We start from the raw sequence: 12,656 nt of genomic DNA, 5'->3' as shown, positions 1-12,656 counted from the left end.
AAGATTGGGTTGTGGAAGTGGAAAGAATTTAATTTTAATGTAGTCCTATCCACACCCAAGTTTAAAAAACAGAGCAAGGTAGTGTTCAACAAATAACTACTCAGATAGAATGTAGGTCGACATGTTTCTGCAGTTGATGTAGAGTCTAGAGATCTCTGCCTGCTTCATCAGGACCTTAACACAATGCTACTGCTTGATATACAAACGGTGAAAAATAAATGTAAATCATATCACCTGGTGTGTGTCCATGTAGATGATTCAATTGGATCACTGAACATAGAATCTTTATGTATTTGTCGCTTTTTAAAAAAAAATAACAAATGTAATGGATCGAATTGTATCCACTCACCCAAATTATGGGGAATTCACTCACCACCTCACCCGGCATACAGCTCAGGTATAGATGGAGCACCGCTCTATAAGAAGAGAAGGAAAAGAAACGTAAAGGAAGGGCTATAAAGCTGTATTTAGTAACTCGGTTTTATTTGAGGATTTAGGTAATTGCACGGTAATCTTATTGTGCATAGTTCTCGGTCACTCACTGATTAGTGTTGCTGCCGGTGTCCATTGTACACATGGTATTTGCCGTATTTGTTTTGGAAAACACCCGCAATGTAAACACTAGAGAGCTTAAACTTGACCGAAGTTAAAAGTAATTTCAAGTTCTTAGAATAGAGCGAAAGTTAAATGTATGCGCCCGCATCTAAAAACACCCATCAAGCATGGCAGGGGCTGCCGATTGTTACCAAACCATTTCTCGTGGGCGGCGCAACTGCATAGAGCACCACACGCCGAGTACAGCAGGGATCGTCTATTGCAGAAAAAAGGTGCCAAATTCGATATAAGGGCACAGAGCTAGTAGCTGCCTAGTAGAACTGTTGAACGTTCTCTGGGCGGCTTACCTGTCCGTCGGTACTCCTGGCATGCGTCTGAGCTGCTTGTGTGGGAGGTACCTGGACGGACAGGAAGCCGTCATTAAAGCGCCACAGTTGCGTGCCCTGGAGCCACGGGATTGCGTCAAAGCTTACAGGTCTGATGGGAAATGTAGTTTAGCTGCAAGAAATATCAACGCATTTTGGGAGACTTTCACCGTAAAATTCAGGGATTCAGGTTTGAATGATAACTGAGAGGCTCAGTCACTTTACAAACTTATTACTTAAACGTCCAAAGGATTTTAGACGAATAATATGTCTGTAAAAGGCTATCGTTATATTGACGTGAAATTGTTGATACAAAATAGAGTACGTGACCGGATTACTGAACAAATACAGAGGTAAAACCACCCTATGTTCTAAACCCGTGTAGACACGTAAATTAAGAAGCCCAGTGTCTAATGGGAAATATAGTATGTCCGAGCGTCATAGGTAGTAGAAACAAAAGGCGGACTATCATCACAACGACACCAGAGATACTACTCCAGTGTCATTGTAATCGTTGTAGCCCGTTGCCTCTAGACTGCTCACCATGACTGGTGGTCATCATCTTGTCACTGAAGGTGCAGTGTCAAACTTGACTAGATGATTGCTAAAAGGTAATTTTATGTCGCCTGAAAGGGAGTCAATTTAGGATGATCTATATGTCCCATGCTGGCAATCAGGTACAAAGGGAGGGACCTAGGTGTTTGGTAAATGTATAAGAAACTTTTTTGATTCACAAGCCATTGTTTCGCAAGCACTTCTACGGGCTCATTATACATTGTCCTCATTAGGTGTTGTACACAGCAAATTGTTGACACAACATGGGTGCTGGATGGGCAGTAAATTGAGAGGAGGATTATGAGAGACTTTGTAACCAAATCATAACTACATCCATGGGATGTCTTCGTTCAGTCCCAATCTGTCAGTCTGCAGTTTGTGCACCCATCTTTGTTCTTTTGTGAACAGAAAAGCACTGATATCTGAGATGTGTGTGGGGATCACTGGTTGTTCCAACACAGTCCAACGCAAATTGGTGGGTAAATGGTGGACTGATATGAAGTGGTTAGTGAGTTTGGTTGCTTGTTTATTGCAACGTATCGAACTCTTATGTTCTGATATCCTTAACTTCACTTTTCGAGTGGTCATACCCACATATCTCTTTTTGCAAGGGCAACTGATTAAATAGATTAAGTTGGCACTGTTGCAGTTTGTGAACCTGCGCTGTTCCCAGGCTCGTCCTGTGCCAATATCAATCGATGTTGACCTTGAGGTTTGAGGACACGCAGCACATTGGCCACAAGGGTGATGGCCAGTGACTGCAGGCATATCCCATAGGGTACCCACAGTTCTGGGGGTTACACATCTCGGTCTCGTGTGGACTAATTTGTCTTTCAAATTCTGTCCCCTTTTGAAAGCAAAGAGTGGGGAGGGCAGTGTATCATTGCCTGTATTGAGAATTCCCCAGTGTCTCTTGACAATCCTGGTGACTTGGTTAGAAAGGGTACTGAAAGTAGTGACGCATGTCATGCGATCTGTTTTGGGTTTGGGAGGTAGAATTTCCAATAAGCTAGCTCTATTATTATTAGATGCTCGTTTCATAGATTGTTTGACCAATCTTTTAGGGTATTCTTTGTTAGTCAAATCTTGTGCTAGCCCTTTGGCATGTATCTCAAATGACGAGCGGGTAGAGCAATTACGTTGAATACGTAAAAATTGCCCATAGGGCAGATTGTCGCGCAAGGACTTCGGGTGGCAACTATGATAATTTAGCAACGAATTTCGTGCCATTGGTTTACGGTAAAGTTCTGACACCAAACCTGCGGGTGTGCTCTTGATCAATAAATCTAGAAAAGCTAGACTGTGGGCATTGTATTCCATTGTAAATCTCAAAAAGCGATTTCTCTTATTGAGCCATTCATGGAACGCCTTAAGTTGTATATCTGTTCCCCGCCACACGACGAAAATGTCGTCTATGTAGCGTTTCCATGCTCGCAGACAACTAAGATGGGGATTGGTGTCTGCGAGCACGTGCTCCTGTTCAAATTGGTGCACGTATAAATTAGCGAGACTAGGGGCAAAAACGCTGCCCATACTAGTCCCGCCAATCTGTAGGTACAGGGAATCCTCGAAAGCAAAAAAGTTTTCCGTCATGGCCAAAGTGGCTAGTGTCATAATGAATCTGACTGTGATTGATTTCAGATCTCTAAAGAGACCCTCAACCTTCAATCCCACGACCATAGGTCTGCCATCTAAGGTTCTCACCTTTGAGGAGGCTGTGAACCATGATATGCAGGAACTCTTCAAAATCAGGCAGAAGACTTTACCGTAAACCAATGGCACGAAATTCGTTGCTAAATTATCATAGTTGCCACCCGAAATCCTTGCGCGATAATCTGCCCTATGGGCAATTTTTACGTATTCAACATAATTGCTCTACCCGCTCGTCATTTGAGATACATGCCAAAGGGCTAGCACAAGATTTGACTAACAAAGAATACCCTAAAAGATTGGTCAAACAATCTATGAAACGAGCATCTAATAATAATAGAGCTAGCTTATTGGAAATTCTACCTCCCAAACCCAAAACAGATCGCATGACATGCGTCACTACTTTCAGTACCCTTTCTAACCAAGTCACCAGGATTGTCAAGAGACACTGGGGAATTCTCAATACAGGCAATGATACACTGCCCTCCCCACTCTTTGCTTTCAAAAGGGGACAGAATTTGAAAGACAAATTAGTCCACACGAGACCGAGATGTGTAACCCCCAGAACTGTGGGTACCCTATGGGATATGCCTGCAGTCACTGGCCATCACCCTTGTGGCCAATGTGCTGCGTGTCCTCAAACCTCAAGGTCAACATCGATTGATATTGGCACAGGACGAGCCTGGGAACAGCGCAGGTTCACAAACTGCAACAGTGCCAACTTAATCTATTTAATCAGTTGCCCTTGCAAAAAGAGATATGTGGGTATGACCACTCGAAAAGTGAAGTTAAGGATATCAGAACATAAGAGCTCGATACGTTGCAATAAACAAGCAACCAAACTCACTAACCACTTCATATCAGTCCACCATTTACCCACCGATTTGCGTTGGACTGTGTTGGAACAACCAGTGATCCCCACAAACATCTCAGATATCAGTGCTTTTCTGTTCACAAAAGAACAAAGATGGGTGCACAAACTGCAGACTGACAGATTGGGACTGAACGAAGACATCCCATGGATGTCGTTATGATTTGGTTACAAAGTCTCTCATAATCCTTCTCTCAATTTACTGCCCATCCAGCACCCGTGTTGTGTCTACAATTTGCTGTGTACAACACCTAACGAGGACAATGTATAATGAGCCCGTAGAAGTGCTTGCGAAACAATGGCTCGTGAATCAAAAAAGTTTCTTATACATTTACCAAACACCTAGGTCCCTCCCTTTGTACCTGATTGCCAGCATGGGACATATAGATCATCCTAAATTGACTCCCTTTCAGGCGACATAAAATTACCTTTTAGCAATCATCTAGTCAAGTTTGACACTGCACCTTCAGTGACAAGATGATGACCACCAGTCATGGTGAGCAGTCTAGAGGCAACGGGCTACAACGATTACAATGACACTGTAGTACTATCTCTGGTGTCGTTGTGATGATAGTCCGCCTTTTGTTTCTACTACCTATGACGCTTGGACATACTATATTTCCCATTAGACACTGGGCTTCTTAATTTACATGTCTACACGGGTTTAGAACATAGGGTGGTTTTACCCCTGTATTTGTTCAGTAATCCGGTCACGTACTCTATTTTGTATCAACAATTTCAGGTCAATATAACGATAGCCTTTTACAGACATATTATTCGTCTAAAATCCTTTGGACGTTTAAGTAATACGTTTGTAAAGTGACTGAGCCTCTCAGTTATCATTCGAACCTGAATCCCTGAATTTTACGGTGAAAGTCTCCCAAAATGCGTTGATATTTCTTGCAGCTAAACTACATTTCCCATCAGACCTGTAAGCTTTGACGCAATCCCGTGGCTCCAGGGCACGCAACTGTGGCGCTTTAATGACGGCTTCCTGTCCGTCCAGGTACCTCCCACACAAGCAGCTCAGACGCATGCCAGGAGTACCGACGGACAGGTAAGCCGCCCAGGGAACGTTCAACAGTTCTACTAGGCAGCTACTAGCTCTGTGCCCTTATATCGAATTTGCCGCCTTTTTTCTGCAATAGACGATCCCTGCTGTACTCGGCGTGTGGTGCTCTATGCAGTTGCGCCGCCCACGAGAAATGGTTTGGTAACAATCGGCAGCCCCTGCCACGCTTGATGGGTGTTTTTAGATGCGGGCGCATACATTTAACGTTCGCTCTATTCTAAGAACTTGAAATGACTTTTAACTTCGGTCAAGTTTAAGCTCTCTAGTGTTTACATTGCGGGTGTTTTCCAAAACAAATACGGCAAATACCATGTGTACAATGGACACCGGCAGCAACACTAATCAGTGAGTGACCGAGAACTATGCACAATAAGATTACCGTGCAATTACCTAAATCCTCAAATAAAACCGAGTTACTAAATACAGCTTTATAGCCCTTCCTTTACGTTTCTTTTCCTTCTCTTCTTATAGAGCAGTGCTCCATCTATACCTGAGCTGTATGCTGGGTGAGGTGGTGAGTGAATTCCCCATAATTTGGGTGAGTGGATACAATTCGATCCATTACATTTGTTATTTTTTTTTTAAAAGCGACAAATACATAAAGATTCTATGTTCAGTGATCAGAAAATTCTGACGGAGTAAACTATTGATAAATGCAATCTTTTAATTGTTGTTATTGTGGACTATGGCCATTAACTGTGTGTGTCTTTTCTGTTTGTTCATCCACTGTTATTTCCTGACCAATTGAATCATCTACATGGACACACACCAGGTGATATGATTTACATTTATTTTTCACCGTTTGTATATCAAGCAGTAGCATTTTGTTAAGGTCCTGATGAAGCAGGCAGAGATCTCTAGACTCTACATCAACTGCAGAAACATGTCGACCTACATTCTATCTGAGTAGTTATTTGTTGAACACTACCTTGCTCTGTTTTTTAAACTTGGGTGTGGATAGGACTACATTAAAATTAAATTCTTTCCACTTCCACAACCCAATCTTACATATTTACATTGCACCTAGCACTATTATTATTATTGTTTTGCACTGCTAGTCAGAATACCCCCTGATACCACTCAATCAGCCACTACTTCCTAGTTTCCTTCTAATAGATTAGGCTACAATCTACCTAATCTACAGTGGTTGTCTACCACTTCCTTCGGGTGAAGGTTCCCAAATGATGTAGGGCGGTACAGGATGGGTATCTGATGGGAAAAATTATTTTTTCACCACGAATTATTCTTAGTGGATTTCGTGATTGTACCCTTAGACCACACAGTTGTTAGATAGTTCCACCCACACTGACCCATTGCTATTTATGGACAAGGTTATTATATTTGAAGGATGATAGCAATGCAAGGTCATTAAATATTCCCTTTCGACCCTTTATTTGTATGTTTGGCCATAAAAGGACCCCGCGGGGCAAAAAAAATTTAAAAAATCCGATTTTCGCAGGGGGAGAGCCCGGTACGCGCACCCGGGAGCGTACCGGGGAGCGTACTTTGGTGAAAAATAGTGAAAAAAGTTAGTGTAAAATAATCATTTTGAGTGATCAGAGGTAGGGTAGCTGAGAAAAGAGCTTTTGGGTTCTGTGGCTGATTTAGGTACCTACAAGTACATCCCACACACATCCACACGCACATACCCCACACACACACCCACACACACACCCACACACACCTGACACACCCACACCTCCACCCACACCCACACACCCCACACCCCCACACCCACACACACACCTTACACACCCACACCCCCACCCACACCCACACACCCCACACACCCACACCCACACACACACCTCAACCCCCACACACACACACACACACACACACCTCACAGACACCCCCCACACATCCCCCACACACACCTCACCCCCCCCAACCTCTCCCCCCCCACACACATGGGGAAAACCCAGTGAAACAGTAAAGTAATAATTTAAAGTGCTTAGAGGTAGGGTAGCTCTGAATAGAGTTGTTGTGTTGTTTGGGTGTTTTAAATACCAACATGTAGGTACCAATGCAGTGTCTTACATTTAATGTACACCGTTTCCTCTGTAGATATCTTGCATGTTGTTACAGAAGTTATTGTGGTATATGGAATCCATATCATAGTCTGTCAGGAAAGCAGAAATAGATAATTTAAGCACTCCCTGAGAAGGCCTAGGGGATCATGTGTAGTCTATCCTGCTCCCATATGATGATGAAAATGAGTAAACTTACTATGTAAGACAAAAAAGTTGTACAGAATACTATAAGTCTCACTTTATATTATAATCATTTTGGTATTACTTCATGAATTACATATAAAAATGAATAATGTCTTAAACAATTTTTGATTAAAAATATACCTTTATTCTTCTGATTCTTTTTCAAAATGTAATAAAACTTCTAACATTATATTGTCTGGAATTTCTTCATAATTATCATTGTTGATTCAATTTGTTCCAAGCAGTCAATTAATTGTTGGTCTATAGAGTCATCCATGAAATCCAAGACATCTTTTTTTTCATCTGGATTGTTTTCAATCTTTACTTCGATAGAAATAACATTGGATTGTTGTTTTTGTTCCATTTTCTTTCTGTAAATTGCATAAAAAATAACTTTATCAGTTGAGTTAGGGTACTTTTGGGTTTAATTTCAGACAGGTACTTCTGAGTTTTTAACAGTGAAGTTATCTTTGGGCAGTGTATGGTATCAGGCAGGAAGTAGAACTATTAAAAAGTGCATGTGATGAAGCCTAAGTAAAATCATAATTATACTAGAGAATCTTAACTTAATCCATAAATATAATAGAGAAGCGTACCTCACGCTATAACTATAACAGAGGGACAATAAATAACTATCAGAAAACGTGTTTACTAATTAACTTAAAGTGCCCCTTACAAATTAACAACTTACTTTTGAGAGAGGTGAAGAAGAAAAAATGTGAAAATCCTTTCAAGATGTACCTCAGGTAGTTGTAGTCAAAATGGCTGTGTTTCCCTCTTTTTTTATTTATATTCATGAACATAACCAATCAAATGTCAGGAAAAAGTAGTAGAAAATGAAAGTAACATTTTAATTGGTTGTAAATTCTAACACTTCAGATGTGTTTTTGTCATGTAATTTACCTCAGGATATTTAGACAGGGCTACAGGCCAAATGGCTCAATGGAATTCCATCAAATTTGGGAAAATGGTAGGGACTGGTATGTAGTATGGCCTATTCTATATTTGGTGAACATCTCTACAGAGGTTTTTATGTAAATTAACTTTTAAATAATTTTGGGAGCGCTTACCGGTGCGCGCCCCGGTACGCGCACCGGCAGCGCTACGGGAGTCCTCCATCTTGTGTTTCAGTAGATTTGAGACACAAGATGGAGGACAAACAACGTTGGGAATGGGTAAAAGGGGACACGGTAGACACTCCCTGACCACCTAGGTTTTCTTAGGGGGGCTTAGGAGGCCCATATAGGCCCAAAAAAACATTTTTTTTTTTTAATTTTCGCGGCGGAAGCGCCCGGTACGCGTACCGGGGAGCGTACCGGGGAGCGTACTTTAGTGAAAAACAGTGAAAAAAGTTAGAGAAAAATAATCATTTTGAGTGATCAGAGGTAGGGTAGCCCTGAAAAGAGCTTTTGGGTTCTGTGGCTGATTTAGGTACCTACAAGTAGGTTCCAATGCACAGTCTTATATTCAGGAGGAATATTCTATTCCCCTCATCTGAGAAGTGCACACCATCTCCTCTGTAGATATCTTGCATGTTGTAACGCAAGTTATTGTTGTATATTGAACCCATTCCATAGTCTCTCATGTAAGCAGAAACAGATTTATTCACATGTTTCCGTGCTTTCTCAAATTGTGGACAAAATTGGTTGGACCACTTCCATTTCTGTCTTTGGCATATATTGGATAATACCAAGGCAGTTTGAGGAAAAAGTGCCATCAATTGCTCAAAGGTGTCCTTTAAAAGCATTTCCAGACCTACCCCAGTCAAAGTGCCTAAGTCATTTCCACCACAGTGCAGAATTATGAGGTGAGGGTGTGGCAGATGCAAAAAGGTTTTCACCAATGGTATCAATTGATGACATCTCAATCCTCTCTGGCCAATCCATTTTATGTCTACATTTGGTAAGTCAAGGTTGTGAAAATTTCTGGTAGCTGCATACCTTTCAGCCCAGTGGATGTAGCTATGTCCAATAATCCAGACAGAATACATGGTAAGAGGAGGTTCTGGTGCAGTCAGATGAAGTGTGGAAATGAAATGGCAGTTGGAACAGTAGGAGTTTGCAAAAAAAACTGTGGATTTTCAGTGCTCTTGAATCACAAGCAATGATTGGTGGATTCAGATAGTTGAAAACTGAAAGTTAGGGTGCATGGTTCTGTTTTGTGAAAGAAGCAATTTGAATGGTTAAGAAAAAGTCATTTAAAGAAACATTGCACTGGATAAGCTGGGGTATTGAGAGGTCAAACATCCTTGCTAAGTTCAATTGCAACATTGTAGAATACACTTTTAAACCTGAGAGCTCAGTGAGGAGGGAGTTGCTATGGTAACAGGTAGAAAGGGCTGAGGGGGGAAGGGTGTTGATTTGAAAATTGAGAGGGAAGAGTTTTGATTGGTTACCATGAGGAATATGTGTGTAGAATTAGAGGTTCTCTGTGCCATTCATGGTTGCAGTGCCTGGAGTACATACCTTTTGCTCTGCTAAAGAAATATTGGTGTGTGTGTCTGACACTGTTCTCAATCTCCTAAAGCATTTGTAAAGGTGAGTAATGATTCATTTAATATACATAGAGACTTGTATACTCTATGGAGAAGATTTGGAAGCGAATTGTGGTTTTTTAATGTTGCTTTGTGTCATGCTTTTTGATAATGCTTGGTAAAAAGTTTTTACTGCATAGAGGAATTGTATTTTGTAAAATTGTGAAGTTTCAGTAGTGACATGGAATGCTTGTACATAGGACCTGTGCTGTGTTTCTTAAATGTGATGTCAAAAACGATTTTGGGGAAAATGAATAGCTTTTACATTTTTGAGAAGGAATACATAGTGTCTGCATACTTAAAGAAAAAAATGTGACCCTTTCACAATGATGTTACCTGTGTTAACTCAGAGTTGGAAGCACATTGAGTTTCTTTGCTGTTGGTTTGTGTCATTTTGTTTGATAATGGTTGAATTTCAGTAGTGAAATTGAATGCTTGTACATAGGACCTGTGCTGTGTTTCTTAAATGTGATGTCAAAAACGATTTTGGGGGAAATGAATGGCTTTTACATTTTTTTGAAGGAATACATAATGTCTGCATGCTTAAAGAAATACATTTGAGTCTTTCACAATGATGTTACCTGTGTTAACTCAGTGTAGGAAGCACATTGAGTTTCTTTGCATAGAGGAATTGTATTTTGTAAAATAGTGAGGTTTCAGTAGTGACATGGAATGCTTGTACATAGGACCTGTGCTGTGTTTCTTAAATGTGATGTCAAAACGATTTTGGGGAAAATGAATGGCTTTTACATTTCTGAGAAGGAATAAATAGTGTCTGCATGCTTAAAGAAAAAAATTTGACTCTTTCACAATGATGTCACCTGTGTTACCTCAGATTAGGAAGTAGATTGTGCAGATGAGGTGAGGCATGTCCAGAGGTACAGAGGAGGTGAGGCCTTTGTTCAAGACTGTAGTGGGAGAGAGGGCTTTCCTGGGGAGCATAGGTGGTGAGGCCTGTGTCTAAGAGTGCAGTGGACTAGGCTTCATGAAGCCTATCCCCCACTGCACTCTTAGACACAGGCGTCAATTTGACTCTTTCACAATGATGTTACCTGTGTTAACTCAGTGTAGGAAGCACATTGAGTTTCTTTGCATAGAGGAATTGTATTTTGTAAAATAGTGAGGTTTCAGTAGTGACATGGAATGCTTGTACATAGGACCTGTGCTGTGTTTCTTAAATGTGATGTCAAAAACGATTTTGGGGAAAATGAATGGCTTTTACATTTTTGAGAAGGAATAAATAGTGTTTGCATGCTGAAAGAAATAAATTTGACCTTTTCACAATGATGTTACCTGTGTTAACTCAGTGTAGGAAGCACATTGAGTTTCTTTGCATAGAGGAATTGTATTTTGTAAAATTGTGAAGTTTTAGTAGTGACATGGAATGCTTGTACATAGGACCTGTGCTGTGTTTCTTAAATGTGATGTCAAAAACGATTTTTGGGGAAATTAAGGACTTTTAGATTTTTGAGAAGGAATAAATAGTGTCTGCATGATTAAATAAATATATTTCAACCTTTCACAATAATGTCACCTGTCTTACCTCAGATTAGGAAGTAGATTGTGCAGTTGAGGTGAGGCATGTCCAGAGGGACAGAGGAGGTGAGGTCTGTGTTCAAGACTGTAGTGGGAGAGAGGCCTTTCCTGGGGAGCATAGGTGGTGAGGCCTGTGTCTAAGAGTGCAGTGGACTAGACTTTATTAAGCCTATCCCCCACTGCACTCTTAAACACAGGTCTCACCTTCTTTGTGCCCGTGGACAGACCTCTCTTCCACTACACTCTTCAATACAGGCCTCACCTCTTCTGCACCCCTAGACAATCCTCACCTCATTTGCAACCCTGAATAGACTTCAACTAATCCGTATCCTTAGACAGGCCTCAGCTTATTTACACCCTTAGACATGTGTCACCTCATCTGCACCCAGTTACCATCAATTATACTCAATACATTGAGGCCTGTCCAGAGGACACAGATGAGGTAAGGCTTGTCCAAGGGTGAGAGGAGGTCAGTCCTCTCCACTGTACTCATGGACACTGAATGCTTGTACATAGGACCTGCACTGTGTGTCTAAAATGTTATTTAAAAAACAATTTTGGTGCAAATCAATGACTTTTAGATTTTTGAGAAGGAATAAATAGTGTCTGCATGATTAAATACATATATTTCATCCTTTCACAATATTGTGACCTGTGTTACCACAGATTAGGAAGTAGATTGTGCAGATGAGGTGAGGCATGTTCAGAGGGACAGAGGAGGTGAGGCCTGTGTTCAAGACTGTAGTGGGAGAGGGGCCTTTCCTGGAGAGCATAGGTGGTGAGGCCTGTGTCTAAGAGTGCAGTGGACTAGGCTTCATGAAGCCTATCCCCCACTGCACTGCTAGACACAGGTCTCACCTTCTTTGTACGCGTGGACAGACCTCTCTTCCACTACACTCTTCAATACAGGCCTCACCTCTTCTGCACCCCTAGACAATCCTCACCTCATCTGCAACCCTGAATAGACTTCAACTAATCTGTTTTCTTAGACAGGCCTCAGCTTATTTACACCCTTGGACATGCGTCACCTCATCTGCACCCAGTTACCATCAATTATACTCAATACATTGAGGCCTGTCCAGAGGACACAGATGAGGTAAGGCTTGTCCAAGGGTGAGAGGAGGTCAGTCCTCTCCACTGTACTCATGGACACTGAATGTTTGTACATAGGACCTGCACTGTGTGTCTAAAATGTTATTTAAAAAACGATTTTGGTGCAAATCAATGACTTTTAGATTTTTGAGAAGGAATAAATAGTGTCTGCATGATTAAATACATATATTTCATCCTTTCACAATAATGT

Source organism: Lissotriton helveticus, chromosome 3_1 (assembly GCF_964261635.1).
Source record: "Lissotriton helveticus chromosome 3_1, aLisHel1.1, whole genome shotgun sequence".
Taxonomy (NCBI): Eukaryota; Metazoa; Chordata; class Amphibia; order Caudata; family Salamandridae; genus Lissotriton; species Lissotriton helveticus.
This window is presented reverse-complemented; position numbering follows the sequence as displayed.